Below are 19,820 nucleotides of genomic sequence, written 5' to 3'. Positions count from 1 at the left end.
AGATATGTTTGAAAAGAAACACGTGTACAGAATTTAATAATGCAAATTGTAATTTATGGCTGTAAAACATTCAGCAGATGTATAAACATAACAGAGATTTACTTTGTAGAAATATGCAAAGTACAAGCGTCTTGCTGTTTTTACCCTTTAATCCTTAATGCTGACTTTACTTACACCTGTTATCATTTTTAAAACACATTTCATCAGCTTTTAAGTGAAGGAACCCAGGAAAGAATGAATAAGCATCCTCACAGTACCTGTGTCCACGGTCACTACGTTGCTCACAGAACTGTTGCACATGAAGTTGGAAGCAATGACATAGACTTTGTATGTGGTGCCGCACTTCAAGTCGTCGATGTTGCAGGACAGTAGCCTGGATTTACAGTTGTAAATGACGCCATCGCTGTCCTCCGCTATGGCGATGTAGAACAATGCAGGAGAGAACATGCTCCAAGTCACGTTGATGGAGTTGCTTCCACATTCCTTCACAGCTGAAACGCTCTGGGGAGTGCAGGGGACTGGAGGAGACGGAGGGGGTGAATTGTTAATAATTCCACTTTAAACCCTTCAGATCAGTCGTAATTACAGTGGAGGGACTCAGTCCATCCTGAGCTTAAGAATCACAGCCATGATTATCATGTTACTATACATTCTACAATTATCTTCTGATTACTTTCTGGACTTTTGAAATACTAATTTGGCATATAAGACACTTCCCATGTGCCAAAGGTGAAAGGTCTTCAGGTGCTTACATTGGCCAGGTAAAGTCATAAATCTTAATATGTTTAAGTTATAATTAAAACTAGAAAAGCACTCAGAGAGTGCAGACCTCCGCCAAGGATAGAGAGGAGAACAGGAAACCCATGCAGTAAAGGATCATGAGCTGGAATCAAACCTGCATCTCTGACACGGTTCTGTTTACGAATCACCTTCTTAACCAGTTGAGCTATCTGGACACCTTGCTCCAATTTGTTGGACGACATACTAACCTATGATGTTTTTGTCCTGTTTTGGACCACATACTAAAACATACTAAAAAATTCAACGCGATCCAGAATCCAGGATCCTTTCCGGGTTGCCACCAAAATTAAATCAGCTCTTCCTCTTACCATAGTCTACATCCCCTCAAAATTTCATCTGAATCTGCCCAGGTGTTTTTGAGTTATCTTGCTAACAGTCAGACGGACAGACGGACACACAAACGCTGGGTGTCACTTAACCTCCTTGGCGGAGGTAAAAATAAAACATACAGTGGTGGAATGTAGCTGAGGAACGAGATTTTTTTTATACTTTACTTGAGTTTCACCATTTTATGTCACTCCCTAAATCATACTGTACGTTTTGTTTACACTATGGTAAATGGTCTGTATTTATATAGCGCTTTCCTATACCTGAAATGATACCCGAAGCGCTTTACATTATATATCACATTCACCCATTCACACACACATTCACACACTGATGGCGGAAGCTGCCATGCAAGGCGCTAACCACGACCCCATCAGGAGCAGTTAGAGGTTTGGTGTCTTGCTGAGGGACACCGGGACCTGAGCGCTCAGGCCAGGATCAAACCGGCAACCCTCCGGTTACAAGACAGCCACTCTACCCACTGAGCCATGCTGGCCCCCCCGCTATAACATTTACAGTAATAAAAATGCCTGAATATAACTCCACCTTTACTACTTACACATACAAGTGTCATTAATAATAACCTAATGTATGTTTATAACACTGACTACATACTGAGCTCTTCTAATGATACTTTTCATACTACACAGCACTTCTGCTCATTTAGTATTTTATAATGTCATAAGTACAACACATGAATGCTTCTTCCACCTCCCCTGACAGCTTTTCCTCACCTGTCTCAGCCGGACGGCCCAGCATTTCTGGACTGGAACATTCATTGTCATAAGCTGTGATGCTGATGGTCAAGTGCTCCCCACAGTGGACGCCCTCCATAACGCAGCTGTTGGTGTGTGTGCTGCAGCTGTAGCTGCTGTTTTTCTTGTTGCCGGTGGCGTTCACGGTGTAATGTAGAGCCCCCTCAGCGTGGTCCCACTTACTAAGCAAAGCATCCGAGCTGCAGTTGGCTGATGTTTGCAGGTTCTGGGGGATACAGGGTGCTGGAGAAATAAGAGATTAAGTTATTTTACACAGTCATGAATGCTGGACATACAGTTTGTAAAAGCTAAAACAAGCGTTTTCAAATAATGTTGTAGTAACAAGAAAAACGCATATTTATCACTGATTGATTTAATCATGTGAAAGGCATCCCAGTAACAGTCAATAGCAGTTTAATGAGATTTCCAGCAGAGGGCGCTCTCACAAGCTGAACCTGAACTCAAATAGCTCCTCACTTAATGGCATTGTTATCACTTGTCCTGTGTCTTTTCAGTTCAGTAAAAATTTAAATACTTTTTAGAGACCTAAAGAGGTAAAACTGTCAAACATGTAAAACATGTTCACCAAAATGTGTTTCTGAGAACATCTGAGGGGAGAACTAAGCTCCCAAATCTGTCTTCATTTTCAATTTTTACTTTTTATGAGTGTCCAGACTCAGCAGATCCTATTTGATGCTCCTGATTTTTATAAAGTGGACTAGACTTCATCTTTATGCAAATGAGGAGTGACAATGCCTCTCAAAATGCATTACTATTTGTCTGAATGCATTGCACAGCTGCTCACATAGATAAGAATAAGAAACGCTGATATGAGTGGCTTGACGTGCACTAACTGAGGCCACTTCGGTTTAGTTGCAGAATAGCTGTCGATCTGTAGACTCTCAGGCTTCATATAACCGGCCAGTTAAATTAAGCCTTCAGAGACCACATGTTTAGTTCCTTATAACTGCAGATGTCTTACCTGTGCGGATCCCCACAGTAGAACTAATCAGACTTTTGCAGCCGTCTGCGATGGAGTAGACTGTGAAGTCATAGTATCGTCCACACACTGTATGTGTGAAATAACAGGGAGTTTTCTTCAGTCAGGCAGTCTTGGACCACTCCCTGGGAACAGAGGAATTACATCATGTTTAATACATACACTCTAGTACATAAATCTGTAGAGTCGAGGTCCAATAATTTGGAGAAAATAATGATTTGTAATCTTGCATAGAAGTAGATGAAAAAATGTACACACTCTCATTGTCCTTACGGATTGTGTCCCCTCATTGTGTTAGCTAATGGTGTTGAGAGGCTAATTGATGATTAGAAAACCCTTGTTCAATCAAGTTAGCACATGAGTTAGTGTGAGTTTTCATGGAAAACAGGAAATTGTCTGGGTGACCCCAAACTTGTCAATGGTCGTGGGCTCTGCTGCTCTGACATCTTTTTCAGGATCGAAACTGAAAAAACTATTTGATTCAATCCACCAAGGAAGTTCTTCAGCAGTGGTTTTCTGTGCAGATGCTAACAATGCAAGACTAAAAAATAATTGTAGTCATTTAGCCGAGGAATATTTTTTAATTTAGATGATTAGAAGAGTTTAGGAGATTCATTTTTTTAAACAATCCGCTGTTATTTTATGGATTATGCCTGTTCTGCTAAACTACAGATATTATTTATTACAATCACAGGAATAAATATCAATCTACATTGACTGTAAAAAAAAGAAAAAAAAAAGAAGAGAGAACAAATCTGTATATATTGTCCACATCAAAATATGTATTTTTACCTCTGCCAGGAGGTTATGTAATCATCGGAGTTTGTTTGTCTGTTTCTCTGTTAACAGCATAACTCTGTACAATTGAGAGAGATGGCCTGGCGGCCATCTCTCTCAATTGTACAGAGTCCTTCAAAAAAATCCTGGATCCAGACGGTGATCCGGATCACCTCCAAAATCAAATCGATTGTTACTTTTGCTCTTCCGGACATTCTGTAAAAATTAGGTGAAAATCCATCCATAACTTTTTGAGTTATGCTGTTAACGGACAAACAGACAAATAGACAGACAGATGGCCTGGCGGAGGTCTGCGCTCTCCGAGTGCTTTCTAGTTACTAAGTGTTTTTAACGGTTTTTGAACGTGAGCCTATTCCACTGTTTTTTCTGACACCCTTTCTGACAGACTTTTTACATTTTTTTCTACAGATTTTATTTACAGTGCAGTTTAGCACAAAGATTGAAAACAGGGGAAACATCCAGCCCAGTTCTTTGAAAAGGTAAATACTAAACCCACAGGGGTTCGGGTTGTGTCTTCATTTGCACAGCTGACTCCCTCTTGGACGTCCCTTCGTTCTGCCTCTAGTCATGCTGCTATAGGCCGAGGCTGCTGGGGGACTTTCTTGACGCACTGAGCCCTTCTCTATCTACCTTTACATTTAATATGTATACCGTTATTGCAGTACATTCACTCTGTTTCCCCCTGTGCTATTTCTCCGAGTGTCCCTGGTCCCAGAGCTGGATGCTTCAGATCTGCGGTTGATGTTCCACCAGCTGGTCCAGTCTCCACCATGTCCACTGTGGGATGCTGCTGCTGACCTTCCTCCAGCCCTCTGCTTCCAACTCCCTTTTTCCACCAGTCAACTCTGCATTGCCTTCACTATACTGTTATGCTAACTTACATACTGTTTGAATTTTACTGCTAGCTATATATGGAGTATGTTTAATGTCAGAGCCGTACATCATAAGAGTAAATTATGAGTCAGTTTTCAATGTTAGCTTATACTTTGTCTGTGTCACATATCCTGTCATGCATGTATCCAAATGTGTGTTGTGTTTTCCTTGCTTTCCCACCCCTCCCTCTTCTCCCATCCCTCCCCCTTGCCCTCTTCTGTCCTTCTCAACCCGCCCGGCCAGCAGGCAGATGGGTCCCCCCTATATAGAGCCGGGTTCTGCTCGAGGTTTCTTCCCTGTTAAAAGGGTGTTTTTCCTTGCCACTGTCGCCTTTGGGCTTGCTCTGGGGGTCAGGCATATGGGTTCTGTAAAGCGTCTTGAGACGAGTTGACTGTAATTGACGCTATATAAATAAAATTGAATTGAATTGAATTGAATTAAACGTGCCGACCTGAACTGAAGCTCATTAATCATCTTACCTCATCATCTAACACTCGGTGACTTTTCTCATATGAATATGCTGATTATAGATGAAGCATTTTGAATGCAGTATACGGTACCTTGGAGTCGACCGCTTTGGCCATGTAGTGGTCTGTGTAGTCTGTGTGATTCCATGAAAAGAGGATGGCATGGCTGGTGCATTCTCGAACCAACATCAGGCCGCTGGGAGGACAAGGGACTGTAGATAGATAGATAGATAGATAGATAGATAGATAGATAGATAGATAGATAGATAGATAGATGACATTAAAAAAAATAAGTAAATGGGGTTAATTATCAGGCTCAAAGACGAGCATCTCAAATCCCACTTCAGGTTAAAACGCCCTGATACTGAATATTGCGGTCCAGTGCTGCTTTTCACTGTATGAGGTTTCAGGTTTCATACACACACTGGCTTATTCTTAGCAGCACAATATGATAAAGACAGTGGCGCTCAATAGGAGACCCAATTTTCAAATGAGACACCTACTGAGCATTCAGACAAACGTGTGAACTTAGACGGCAAACAAAGCTTGGAAAGAAAAATCTTGTGAACAAGTTTCCCCAAATGACGCCAGGCTGATATGACCCCAGCAATTCTGATTCTGAGGTAGAAACAACGAACGGGTTGATGATGTTTGTACAACTTGACCAAAAAAGTGTTTCAAAAATCATCTAAATTCAACAATGCTGATCATGTTTCCACATTCTGTGAATCAAAATATTGTTAAAAAAAATCTTTAGAAGTTAATGATACAGTATATTCGGAGGCTACAGAATGTCATCAACAGTTCTATTATTACAAAGCAGGATCTAAAAATGCTGCCTCCTTGTTGTCATGCCTTTAGACAAAAAGGTGTTATATCACCTGAATGAATTATTTCTGGATTAATTTCCAAGTATTAAATGGCCCAACATGTAACAGGCGCTTCAGAAAATCATATTCAGCGTCATCCAAGTCGTGACACCTCTATGTGATCCAGGGGTGGGGCTGGACAGAATATCTTGACCAGACTCTCCAAAAGAATGGAGAGATGTGAGATGATAGGATTATGTGCCGGCACAAAATAGATGGCAGGGTGGAGCACGACAAATGTTTGCCATCCTAAAATCTAAAAGGATGGTGGCACTGACTGTGAGGTTGTATTACCTTGTCTTCTGCAAAATAATCACCACATTTACTGTGTTTGGTTGCGAAGTGTAATCTGCTGTTTATGTACATGGTTTGCCCATTTCTTTTCTGTTTATCTTTAAACCTTGGTGAATCTGCTAATACTCATCAATCAGTTTTGCAGTGTCGCTGCTGTATGAAAGCTAGGCCAAATTAAGTTTCACACATTTATCCTGGTTATTTAGGGGACAGAAAACATAAAAAGTCTAAATCTCAGTCTGCCGCATTGAAACCTAAAGCACTTCATCTACATCCCATACGTGTGATGTTTAGCTTATGGTTCTGGTGGAAGTATTCTTCAATCAGCTTTCATACAACAGAGATTGAAGATTTGTTTCACTTGTAGTATGTAAACCCCTGATCAGCTTGTGAAAACAGTTGACTAATGTTATCTGTAGCTTGTTTCTCTGTTGGAGCTCTGAGACAGTGACAGTAGAAAGCCTCAGCTATGAGCTTGCAGTGTGGAAGTTGCAAGATGTGGCCATTCAGCAGGCAATGAGCATCCAGTGAAAGATGCTACTGATGCTTTCAGACAATCTAAGCCTCTGCTGATGGTTATACTGTTGAATGTGGCTGTTAAAAGATGCCCACCTCTGTGATTCTACAATATCATGTCCCTGAAATGCCTCTTTAAAGGGCAACACGACACAGAGAGTCAGGGCTGATGTTTCTTCCCCTTCTTTCAATTTTTTAAACGTTTGTCTTTGCAGTTCTTTTAAAGACTCTGTTTAAAAGGAAACTACCTTCATATAAAGACATGGCAGAGTTTTCAATACTTTACCTGCGAAGAAAGACCATAGTTTGGGTTCAGGGGACAGACATGCTCACTGCTTTCACAATCAGGCTTGAAACATTTCTCTTTGATAAAGCTTACAGTACGAGCTGGATTAGTTGACCCTAACTCATCCCTTAGTTATGCTACTGTAGGCCTAGACTGCTTGTGGACTTCCCATGATGCACTGAACACCTCTCCTCTACTGTCCTCTTTCACTTTCATTTCTTAGCCTCGATTGCATGCCACTAACTTTGTGTCTTCTCTCCCGTGTAGTTTGGGCTGCAGGTGTGTCTTGATCTGATGCTCCATGGTTTGCATCTTCAGTTAGTCCTCCTCATTAATGTCTCCAGAGCTTATTGTTCTCTTATGTGTTGTTTGCCTGCTTCTCTATACTATCCCTTTCTCTCTCCCCTTTACCCTCACCCCAGCCAGTAGAGGCAAATGTCTGCCCTCCCTGAGCCTTTCTCTGCTGTTTAATTAAATATTGTACGGTCCTCATCTCATTGCATGAAACTCCCTGAGAGTGAAGCGAATCTAAACAGAACTGAAACTCGCATTACTTCTGAAGTCATGAAGAATCACCTCTCAGTCTTGCATGGGCTCAACAGCACAACTTCAGCAATCTGACTCCTCCTCATTTACAGTGAGGTGGATGAGATAACGCTGAGTCACTGAAGGAAAACCATCCACTCACTAATGAAGTACTGACTCCAGCTGTTGATTATAAGAGGGTCACACTCTCTACCTAACTAGATCAAAATGTAATTTGGAGAAGACGTCAGTGTTTCTTCATGTATTTATTTCGGGTCTCACCAGTGTGGAAAGTGGCCGAGGTTGCGTTGACCATGTTCTTGCAGTTCTCTGACATGGGCGTCACATGCACTACGTAGATTTGACCACAGCTCATTCCGGTGATCCAGCAGTTGTTGTGATTGCTCGTGCATGACATCTGTGTACCGTTTTCATCCTTTGCCGTGGCCGTGTAGGAGTCGGCCCCATAAACAGTCGACCAAGACACTCTGACAGAGTTGGAGGTGCAGGTGTAGTCCACAGATACTGAGGAAACTGGTGTCAACTCTGCAAGTAACAGCAGATAAAGTTTAGTTTAGCATAGATGAGAAACGGTTTACAGTGGACACTTTATCAGAAACAGTGTAGTAAACAAGGTCTGTAATGGGTAGTATGCTGTAAAACAGTCTTCTTAGATTTCGTTTTTTCAGGTTTATGTTTACTTGCTTCAACCACAAGTAGGTTGTCAGGGCATCTGAATCCTTTTTTCCCTGAAGATCATATTCTGCATGTCTGAAAGGGACGCCTCAGAGAGAAAAGCTGACCTAGATCCTAATCACCAAGTTATTGATATTGGTTTGGCTCTGCTGACTCACTGTTGGTGGTGTACGTGTATTCTGTGGGCTCGCTCGGCAGCAAGAACTTGCTGAATGAGGACACTGCTATCAGATATTCGGTACATGGGAGGATGCCGTCCATATCCAACTTGGTGTCTGAGACATTGTGCATAGACGGCAGGCTGGTGGGGTCATCGAGATTCCAGATGGTGACTTTGTACAACAGGACGTCCTCCACTGGCTGCCATGTTATTGTCGCCGTGTTCTGTCCAGTCTGTCCTACTGTAACACCCATCGGAGGTGATTGCACTGAAACCAGAAACAAGGATTTACTCAGCAGAGGAAGATGATTCAGCTGATGATTCATGTCAACTTTTAGATCTCAAAATCTAAAAAAGGTCCCAGTTGCCATTTTATAAATTCATATTATTACAGCCAGTGACAGCTTAGACAGTCTGAATGCATCAATTTACATAAGAATACATCATATACGTGTTTACTTATTTACCAGAAGGGGTTTCAAACCTTGATTAAAGTTTGCACATTATAGCTGAAGTTTTAAAATACCTGCCTCTGAATCTTTGGCGTCAAATTTCTGCTTCTGTTTTGGTGAGAGCACCTCGTCTTCCCAGACATATAGATTCATCATTACTGATAACTCACACACCTCACAGTTTCTTTCAGACCAATTTCATTTGAAGACAGTCTCTCCAACAAAAGCTGTCCAAAATCAGTTTTCCATCATCCAGAGTCACCTGGAGATTGGTTACTGTATTGCTGAAATCTTGTGATCTGTGATCCTAATCCTGTTTTGTTTTATAGCAAATTCAGATATCAACAATAATGATATTCCACAAACCCTGATGAATGCACTAAAGTTCTAAGTGCAGTTTTTGTGCTTGATTTAAGTGAGATACTGTAATGTTATACACATCTAGAACCCCTATTTAGGCTAATGCTGAAAATCAAGACCCAACTTTGAAGGAGCATTTTAAACCACAAATAACACTAGTGTTCTTATAATATTTCTAGCCCAGTGCTAAATCATGTAACATTTCAGTGGGAGTTTATTGGCATGAGGACACGTGGAGTTAAAGTGTTGTCACTATGAATAAAATGCAGTACAGCAAACTTAGAAACTATCCGTCTTTTACAACTAATATGACTACTTTAACTTTTTGAATCACAATAAGAGCACATTTGTGAGGACTTGTAAATCGTCTGAGTAATATTTTCTTTGATTAATTTGTTGAAAAAAGCCAGATCAAGCTCTAAACGGACTGACTCAGATTACTCACATGTCCTGACGATCCTCACTTTGCTTTTCTCTCCCTGGCCGCCCTGGTTCACTGTGGTTACGTAGCAGTCGTAGTTGGAAGAGGGCTGCAGGTTTCCCACCGTAAGCGAGGTGTTGGTGAGGATATATTTGACCGTTTTCCCAGTATCCTCAGAGTAAACCTCCAGGCAGTAGGACTCCGCCGAAGGTACCGTTTCCCACGTCACAGTGATTGAAGTGCTTGAAGATGCCCATGAGTTTACAATCTGCGATGTACCAGGGACTGGGAGGAAAGAGCAGATGAAAAGACGTTTGAAGGCGCTACATGACAGCAGTGCGTGCGCTCAGAGCGCAGAGTGTCTGTGCGCAACGGCGCGTCTTTGCGGGTAAAGGCTCAGTTCTGACTTGGCTATGATTTAATATAGCTCATATGTTGAATGACTTATTCTCTAAACAGCTCTTATAGCAGCTCATTATGTATGTTATCTATTATTCTTGAAGTATAAATATGGCTGATTCACATTTCTAAAAATGTGTTCATTCAGAAATAACGATTTTCTCAATCACGAGCACCAGTGTGGTCATGTCAATGTTGGATTTACCTGTGGTCATCGAAGTTGAATTCATACACTCCACAGAGTAGAATATTAAAACTTTGACAGTCACACTATACTCGGTCCCTGCTGTCAGACCCTGGACATCCATCTCATTCATGTCTCTTGACGCAGGCACCACAATCGGTGGAGAATCTGAAGAGTTTTTCTTTCGAAAATCCAATAAATAACTTGTTGCCCCCGGGTATGCTTCCCATTTTACAACAACTGATGAGGCGCTTGATGAATTTACTGACAAGATTTTGCAGCCTGAAAGAGATGGGAATGCACTGAGACCATAAACTTTGTTGTTGAAGTTTACTGATCAAGAAACAATACAACTGCACTAAAACAACATAAGTGATAGGTATTTGCCATTATTACATTGAAGGACACACAGTAACTTAAATGATCTATTCTAGTCATAATATAATGCTTATTATTTTTTTAAGAATCCAAGCCTTGCTAACACATATAGTGTTTAATGTTACTTAGACAAGCTTTCTTGCTTCTCTTACCTTCTGCACTATGATGTATCTGTAAAAACACAAAAAGTAGGGTGATCAGTAACATACTATAAAAATTTAGATCATAATTTAGGTCCATACACTTGATCAGTTTCACAGATTTTTACCATAAAAAATATAGTTACCTGCGATAGAGATACCAATGCTAAAGAAAAGCCTATAGCTCCCAAGAATCCCATCTTTGACATTGAGAGCGAGATTAAAATTAGTTTAGTATACAAGGGAGTCAAACACAAAAAGTGAGCTGGATTCTTTTGAGCTTTCGCTCAGGAAGTGTGGGAACCAATCAGTATTCCCCAAATGGGGGCAGGCTGTCCCACCAACAGCCCCAGGCAGTCAGAGCTGCCCTGAGAACGCAGCAGGAGGGAGGGATGGAGGCGGGATGGATGGAGGAGAGTTTGGTGGATCTACCTGAAATGAGACGATCAGGTCTCTCTATGTCACGCAGTTAGAAGTTTGCATAACTTTCATTCCGGCAATTTCCTCTCATGACTGATCACGCTGTGTGGTTTAGTGTGAGCAACATTTTCCACAAATACTGTTGTCTTCTTGTTTTGTGTTTCTTACTTTTGCAGTTTAATTTAATCTTATTTCAAGTTATTTATTTCTGTTTTCATACAGTCGTCTTGCACTGGTCATAAATTGATGTTTCAGAGGAATTCTACAGAAAATTACACTTTTGTTTAATTCAGGACTTCAGATCAGTCAAGCATAGTGAAAAAGACTTTCATCCATTTTATATCTTTAATATGTGTTGACAGTACTTTCAATTTATACCAACACAAAGACATTTGCATGCCATTTGTTTGTCTGGATTTTGTGTGTTCATGCACAGCCCAAATAACATAGAAAACATTATGCTTTGTGGTGTAATAACAATGCTCCATGGACCATACAACTATTTATTACGTTCATCAAATGTGCCCGTCCAGTTGGTGAAAAAGTGAATAATTGACACAATACTTTTAAAATGTGTTTATTAAAGCAGAGTATGTGAAAAGATTTTAATGTAGAAACTTTTACAGTAACTCCCATTGTTTTTTGAAAAAAGAAAAAAGACACAGCATCCGGGCCTGTGGAAGTATCCACTGAAATAGGGCCAATGTTAATACAGACACAGATGTTACAGTATTTTCCAACAGCCTTGTTTACCCAAACCAAGTGTACCAGACTGGAATATCTGAAGTTCAGCTTCACTCACTGTCTAGAGCGTTCATCAGCAGATACAGTTTATAGTGAGAAGTCTTTCATTTCATTTCTTTTTAGTCAAGTTCTGTTTCTAAATGAACTGTCACTCTCAGCTTCAGATGCTTTGGATGTTGATATTAACCCTCGAGTTGTCCTGCGGGTCAAAACTGACCCGTTTTAAAGTTAAAAATGGGGGAGAAAAAAATACTTTTTAACAGTGAAACTTCTCATGTCCACATTTTCAACATTTTTGGGAAATCTCTGAACATTTTTTGGTGGAGAAAAGAATTGTTAAAAATGTTTCTTAAGAAAATTCACAAAAAAAATCAACCAAAATCCAGCAAAACTCACTGGATTTTGGTTGATTTTTATGTGAATGTTCTTAAAGAAAATATTAGAAGTTTTGCTGATATATATGTAATCACTTTCGATATGTTTAGGATTTATTTGAATATTTTTCGCTCATTTTGTGTTTTAACCCTCACAGGAGGGTCAGAACACTTTACAGGTCAAGTTAGAATGTCAGATCATTCGCAGTGAAATTTCACTTTGATGACTGTTGTTGATCAGCTGATGTCATGAACGACTCAAATGGAAAACTACAAACTGATCCACTTCAGACTTTAGTGATTTAGGTCAAACTGATCGAAGGAGCCTGGCCAACATTGATCTTATCGCTGCAGTGTCATAACTTCAGCATCCAGTGGCCACAGTTTACATGCAGCTTGACTTTACTGACCTACTAACGCAAACCGCCCCCCTTCCTCTCATATCGCTCACAACATCAACCCAAGAAAGTGCATGTTGTAAACTGTCAAGACAAAACATATATAATCCATTAGTTCTCTTTCTGTCTATAGTTTAATCCTCTCTTGTAAGAGTACCCTGTCTTGTTTTTTTTTCTATCCACCCTTCCCCATTCAAGTTACTGTAAATGTAAAGGCTGTGAAGGCATGCTGCGACTTCACACGTGTTTATGCGTTTTCATCCCACTAACAATACATGAGAACACAGTGAACGACCTGAACCAAAGAGATAAAGACTTGGGAGGGGCCGCCTGAGCAAAGGAGACAAGTGCCACTGAAACCAAAGTCGGAAATACATACTTGGGAATTGGGACTTCATCTAAATGGGATGCACTTACAAAACACGCCATGCTTGGAGCCGTTACTAAGTCGTGTCTTTCTTAAACGGTCAGCTTTTCAGGGTGTTTGGTTAAGTATTTGGATGAAAAATTAATTTAAGTTCCTCCTAGATAGGCTAATCCTGAGCTGACTTTATGTAGGCTACATTCTGAACTGAAAAGGATCTTTTATCAGAGGAATAAAGGACTATCACCTCCTAGTTCCTCATCGTGTATTAGAAAAAAGGAAGTCAACATGAAAGTGGATATGGGCCATAAACCTGCCAGGAAACTTTAGCTGCCCCGCTTAAACAAAAGAGCAATTTTGAAGCGCGGTGAATAAGGACAAGTGATGTGAACGCCTTGATATGTCATTGTATTTTTATACAGCTGCGATATTGTCCCCAAGTAGACTCTGTTACAGGTCACAGGTATTGAGCATCTTGTGATGCAACTTCCCACAAATTTTTCAAGTCATCTTAGTCATTCAAGATGTGTGGTCTGGACCTGGTCCTAAAAATGACAGTACAAGACAATAAAGTGAGGTTATTTTCTGCTGTGGAATCACCTCAAGTGTTACTGGATATAAAATCAGACATACAGCGCCCTCCATAATTATTGGCACCTCTGGTTAAGATGTGTTAAAAACCTTCAAATAAATTCAATTTTTATTGCACTAAAAATTGTACAAAAATATATTATAGGAGAAGATTAGGTGCTGTTCTGTTGGTAAAAGGGAGTTGTACAAAGTTTTAACATCAGTGCTAATAATTGTGGCACACATGATTTAATGTAAAAGAATTATTTCTTAATGTGTGATTTCCCCCCCCCCCCCCCCACTGAATAAATGCACTTGAATTAAAGGTTGGATTTTCCTCTTTTTTTCATTGTGGTCTTATATTATTTAGAAAAAAAACTGAATTTATTAGAAGCTAAAGAACACATCTTAACCAGGGGTGCCAATAGTTATGGAGGGCGCTGTATGATCACTACAAAAAGAGGAGTGAATGTTTAGTCAGTTACATGTACAATCAATCCAGAAACCCCTGAAGTGCTCTTGAAAAAAGAAAAGAGGACTTTTCTGGAGAATCAAAGTTCCTACTGACTGAATATCAGACTTAAAGGAGGTCATAAGATAACTAATGAACATTAATTTGATGTTCTGCAAGTCAATAGAAGGAATACATTTGCTTTAATATGTAAAACTCTCATATGAGCCACTTCGAAATGACTACATTTCAGTAAAAACATGTCCAAGCTACAAGCAGAAGTCTAAAACATTTTAAAAACATGGTTGCATGTGAGCTAGACAAAAAGAACCTTTAAAATTACCTTCAATCTAAACTGTGTTTTTTCATCTGAATGTCTAACAGTTACTACAGCTACTGTATAATTATTAGTCATAGTATCACTGTGGTATGTATTTGGGCATGTTTTCTTCAAATAGTGGCACATTTCATACCATCTCCAGCTATTCTATTATAGTTTCATGACATACCTGCATGCTTTCCCTCTCTGTGGCACAAAGATAAGCAGCCTCACAGTATAAAACAGGATAAGGACTGTTGCTTTTCCAGTGCAAACACAGCTGAGTGGCCTGTCTGAAGCCGTCTATTCCACTCTTGTTGATTACAAAGAGAATTTGAGAGATGTCTTTGTGGAATGAAGCCGTGTTTTTAGTTCTGGTTTTTTATCACCTTGTTTGTGTTGTGGAAGGATGTCCTTAATATCATGTACAGATTTCAGTGAAATTTTAGTGGAAATTGGGACTATATAAATAGGAACAAAAAGCTGTTTTTTAAGGTGCAGGTTGATGACTTGTTTTTTTTAATTATTGGTATTTATTAATGTTCTATTGTGCTTCCTTTAATAAAAAAAGTGGCTCATGGAATCATTTATGACTCAAACTATTCCAAACTGATGGTAATAATTTATGATTTGTCTGCATTTCTATGCACCTTGTAATCTCAGCTAAGTTCTAAAAGTGTTTCAAAATGAGTTTCCCTGTCACTCTTTGCAGCACACACAAACAGTGGCAGAGCCGCAATGCAAGGAGCTCAGCTTCATTTGTGAGCAACTTCGACTTCAGTGTTTTGTCCAAGGACACTTCGGCATGTGGAGAGGCTCTGGTTCAAACAGCCAGCCTTGCAGTTAGTGAAAAACCCAATCTGGCACCTGAGCCCTTTGCCTTTTGTATTATAAATTCAGGAAGTCATTTCTAAAATTGTACTTGAAGAAAGTATTTGAAATTAAAGCCTGCACTTTAATGAAAAAACTTACCAGAATCTGAGAGATCAAATTACTAATTATACCGTGGCAAACATCTTTCAAAGCTCAGCATGATGGAATGAGATCACATTAAGTCCGTAAACCCTCGAGAGACACACGATTGTCCAAAGCAGGTTTGAAAACACAAAGAAAAGCAGGCTGCTGTCCATGAGGGGACTCAGGTCTGAAACCATTTTAATACCACAAACCATTTCTTCTCCTGGTTTTCAGGAAAGCAGATATTTCAAGCAATAAAAAGAATATCTAAAAAAATTGTGTATTTGCATGTGTGTATGTGTTCCAAGTAAATGATCCACAAGAGAATCTGCGGTTACTGCAAGAAATGTATCAACTATCTCACTTGGTAGATGTTCCTACAGTGGGGTGTTACGTAAGCTGGTAAAAGATCTCCATATCTGTGTGTCTCAAAGAAATGCCATCTCCCTGGCTGAGTCATGTCCCATGTTTCAGCTCTGAAAAGTCATTCTTTCCCACAGGACGCCTCAGTATTATTATCGATAAGCTATACTACCTGCAGTGCATCTGGGGATAATACCAGAGACACTCCTTTTGTCTTCTGAGGGATTAAAGCCAACTGAAACTTTTGAAAAAAGGCCACAGCGGCACATGTTTGTGGGACAGGTGCCCTGTGAGACTTTCAGCTGGGTGTGTTTAAACAAGGAAACCGCTGACATTTAGAGGAATTTTCATTGTCAGAAGTGCATTTGGCTCTTATAAAAGGAAGAAAAATGGTGTCCAGATCCTGGCCAGTCTGGTGGTGAACCTGTGTACTGGAGGACAGAAAAGTGTTTTTTTATGTACTTACCTTTCCTGGTGGCTGTGTAAATGACTCAACGTGACGTCGACTGCCAGTAAAATAAAAACCAACAACTGAGTTGTTTGTTAAAGTTCTTAATAGAAGGAAGGCAAAAGTCTGAGCACTGAATCATAATCCATTGAGATTATTCTTTTTCTACACTGGCCACGTTTACATGAAGTTTTTTAATTCGGAATTATTAATTTGGATTTAACTCATTCAGAATTAAAGTTTGTGCTTCACATTTACATGGAAATATTAATTCTGCATTAAGGTTGACATGGACCGCATGTTTGGGCGTTGGAAAGGATTCTGATTGGACAGGGAGTGGATGTGATGTGTCCCTGTTTACCGGAAGAAAACAAACTCCATTTGCTGCAGCATCTCTTTTCCCCAACAACTTGGAGGAACAACTAAAAAGCACGCTTTCTGCTTTGCTTTTTATTGTCGTTTTGAAACAGCAACTCGACAATGGCGTACTTCTTCTGTAGCATCAGTAAGGTCGCAGAATGTGTACGTCGCTACATCATCACTACATGAGGAGCCAAGCATGCACAGAATGACCGGAGTTAACTAAAGTGGAATTAAGTGTATGCATGAATAGAATGTACACAGGAATTAGTTTATTCTGAATTAACATCAGAATAAACCAGGTAGTTTATTCAGAATTAAGTTGATTCAGAATTAACTTTTTAATTCGGAATTAAGTGTTTACAAGGAGATTTTAATACGGAATTAACTTTAATTCCAAATTAAAGAGGAATTAAAGGTCTCACGTAAATGTGGCAATTGTTGAGAGGAGACACCCAAACAATCTTTGTGTGAATCAAGATCATTTAATGAAATATTTTAAACACAGTTGGGCCCTGCATCAGAGACTGACATGAATACCTGTGATGAATGTGACCACCAAGCTTTGGTCAGAGCAGATTTATGTGATGTCACATATTAGCACTGAGGGTTTCCACGGTTTGAGAAAGAATGTAATGTGTGTGTGAGTGACAATCTCTAACTTCTAACCAACTGTAGTAACTGAACATTGAACATGACGTACCTCATCACTCCCCTTTTGGACTTCTGATATTAAACTTACATTCACTCTGTTTAGATGTATTTCATTAACAAGTACAAATCAGTCAGTATATTATTGTTGCTTGTGTAAATGTAATGAGTTGTGCCCTAAAGTGCTTCTGTAAATGAGTTGTATGGAAGGCTAAAATGCCAAGGCTGGACAAAAAAGCTCTTCAAAAGAAGTTAGAGATACATATATGTGAACAGCCAGGAGCAGAGCTGAGAGGCAGCTCTGAGTGGACACTTCTACCACCAACTAAAAGGCTGGCCATCCCACACCACCAACAGTAAAGCCCTTAGACAGCTACACATGTTGTCAGAGAACTGGAGTTACATCCAGCAGCTGCTGTTTTTCTGGCAAAATATTCTATTGTCAAAGCAGTCGTGCTTCCTATACACTAAAGACTCTCATTCAACCACAACAAAATAATTTGGCCCAAACAGATTTGCACTTTACTGTCACTGAAAAGCATATAGAAAGTATACAAATGTATCTTTCTTTTAAATGCAAAAAAAATATGTGATGTGATGAAGTAGATGTTTTCTATGTTCTCGGGCCTTCTGCTAGATCATCTTGGATTTTCTTTCAACAATCATAATTTCAAATATTAAAAATAATTTCAATATTTGAAATTATTTTTAGCTTGATATAAGTTGAATACTTTCTGTTGCACATTGTTATTTTTTGTCATGTCACTGAATAATCTACAATATTGGACGAGTAGATCAAGTAAAAAACTGATTATGAGTGAGTGAAATATGACAAATTGTGCCACAAAAACAGAACTACTGCTATTGATGGAACACACATGACCATTGTGACAAACTGGACGTTTTTCAGAAAATTGTACTGTGAGAACATGAATATTCCTAGTAATTACTTAAGAGTTTACCTTAAAGCATCTTCTCCACCAAGTATTTGAGTTCAGTAACTATTATAGAGAAAGTGTGTTTCTTCACCCTACAAAGTGAGGTATGAAAATGCAAAATATGCTAAAAAAAAAAAACATAAAACAAAACTTCATTATATTTGAAGGACTATTTTAAAACTCCAGACCGTTTACTTAGCTTTGGCTGTCAAGCAAACGAAAATAGCTTGTTTTTCATTTTTGATGTATCACTAGTTGACTTCTGTATTATTTTTTTTATTGTTAATGTCTGCTTCAGACATGAGACTTTTTATGACAGCTACATTTTAAAAAAAAATATTTCAACTCACCCATAATCACAGATTATTTGATCTGCTTGCCACCTACAATATTGCAGAAACCGAATCAGTGATGATAAATAACAGTGACGTTTCTTCAATAGTTCCTGAGATACTGTCACTGAAGCATAGCCTCAAGAATCAATGTGTAAAAACAAGTTGAAACAATATCTTGGAAAGTGTTTGATATATTAAGCTGCAATTTCACAAAAATCTATAAATATTCATATTTTTTGCTATAAAATTTTCAGCCAATCCAAAATGCTCAAACAGAAACTGTTCTAAAAAATGTGGTGATGTGAGACGGAAAGACCCTTTAGTTAAAGTGTGGAGGATTTAGGTTCAGCTGCAGATTTAGTTGAAGTTCTTGTACAGACTGCAGGGATGACGATGTGAAGGGCTGTGAAGGGCTGAACCAGGCAACACTGAACCACAAGCTGCAGCCAAAAGACAGAAAATGCAAAACAAAAGATGGACACAGTGTGATGTGTCCACTAGGTGGATGTCCTGAGCAGAACAGGGACACTTTGGACAGAAGTGTCTTACATGCAGCCTACTTATCATATGCAATATAAATCTCAACCATATTATCAGCTTAAGGTTTATTAGGATTCCAGTTTTTTATTTTTAAATCAGTCAAGGGTTACATAAAGAGGCTAATAAAACTGTATCCACTGTGTGTGAGTCCTCATGTACTTCTACACATGGAAATGATTCACGTGACAGACCAAAAAATGTCTATTTGGCTCTCAGAAATTTGCCCCCCAAAATTTAAATGTATAAAAAATAATAATAAACAAGACTGACCCAGTGTAAGTAGTGGTCTCACCTATTAGTGTAATAACTTTGTGTCTCCACCACTGTGGACAGATTGTGCCTGTTTTAGATGTTGCTGTCCTTGTTTGGTATGAACAGATGATGGTGGTTGGGCTTTGATAACTAGTATTATTTATAGATGACTTAAAAACTTTACCCTGATAGCTTTCTGAAATCTAAAGGTTTTGCTCGTACCTTAATTAAAACAATGACCTTTTATCATCAGTAACATCCATCCATCCGTTATCTATACTCCACTTAATCCTCATTAGGGTCACAGTGGGACTGGAGTCTATCCCAGCTGACTTATGGCGCTTTCCATTAGCACCTCCTCGGCTCGACCCTACCCGGTTTGTGAGGTTTTCCATTAGGACGTAGTACCTGGTACCAGGCACTATTTTAGTACCTACTCGGCCAGGGTTCCAGGTGAGCTAGGTCGAACCGATAAAGTGACGTCTGCAGAGTGCAGGCCGCTGATTGGACAGGGGGTGATGACACAGAAGAGCGACTCCTGCCAAAACCAAACCCGCCATCCATCCATCCATCCATCCATCCTCTATACACCGCTTTATCCTCACTAGGGTCGCGGGGGGTGCTGGAGCCTATCC

This window comes from Acanthochromis polyacanthus, chromosome 4 (genome assembly GCF_021347895.1).
Source record: "Acanthochromis polyacanthus isolate Apoly-LR-REF ecotype Palm Island chromosome 4, KAUST_Apoly_ChrSc, whole genome shotgun sequence".
Lineage (NCBI taxonomy): Eukaryota > Metazoa > Chordata > Actinopteri > Pomacentridae > Acanthochromis > Acanthochromis polyacanthus.
Note: the sequence above shows the minus strand (reverse complement) of the source record.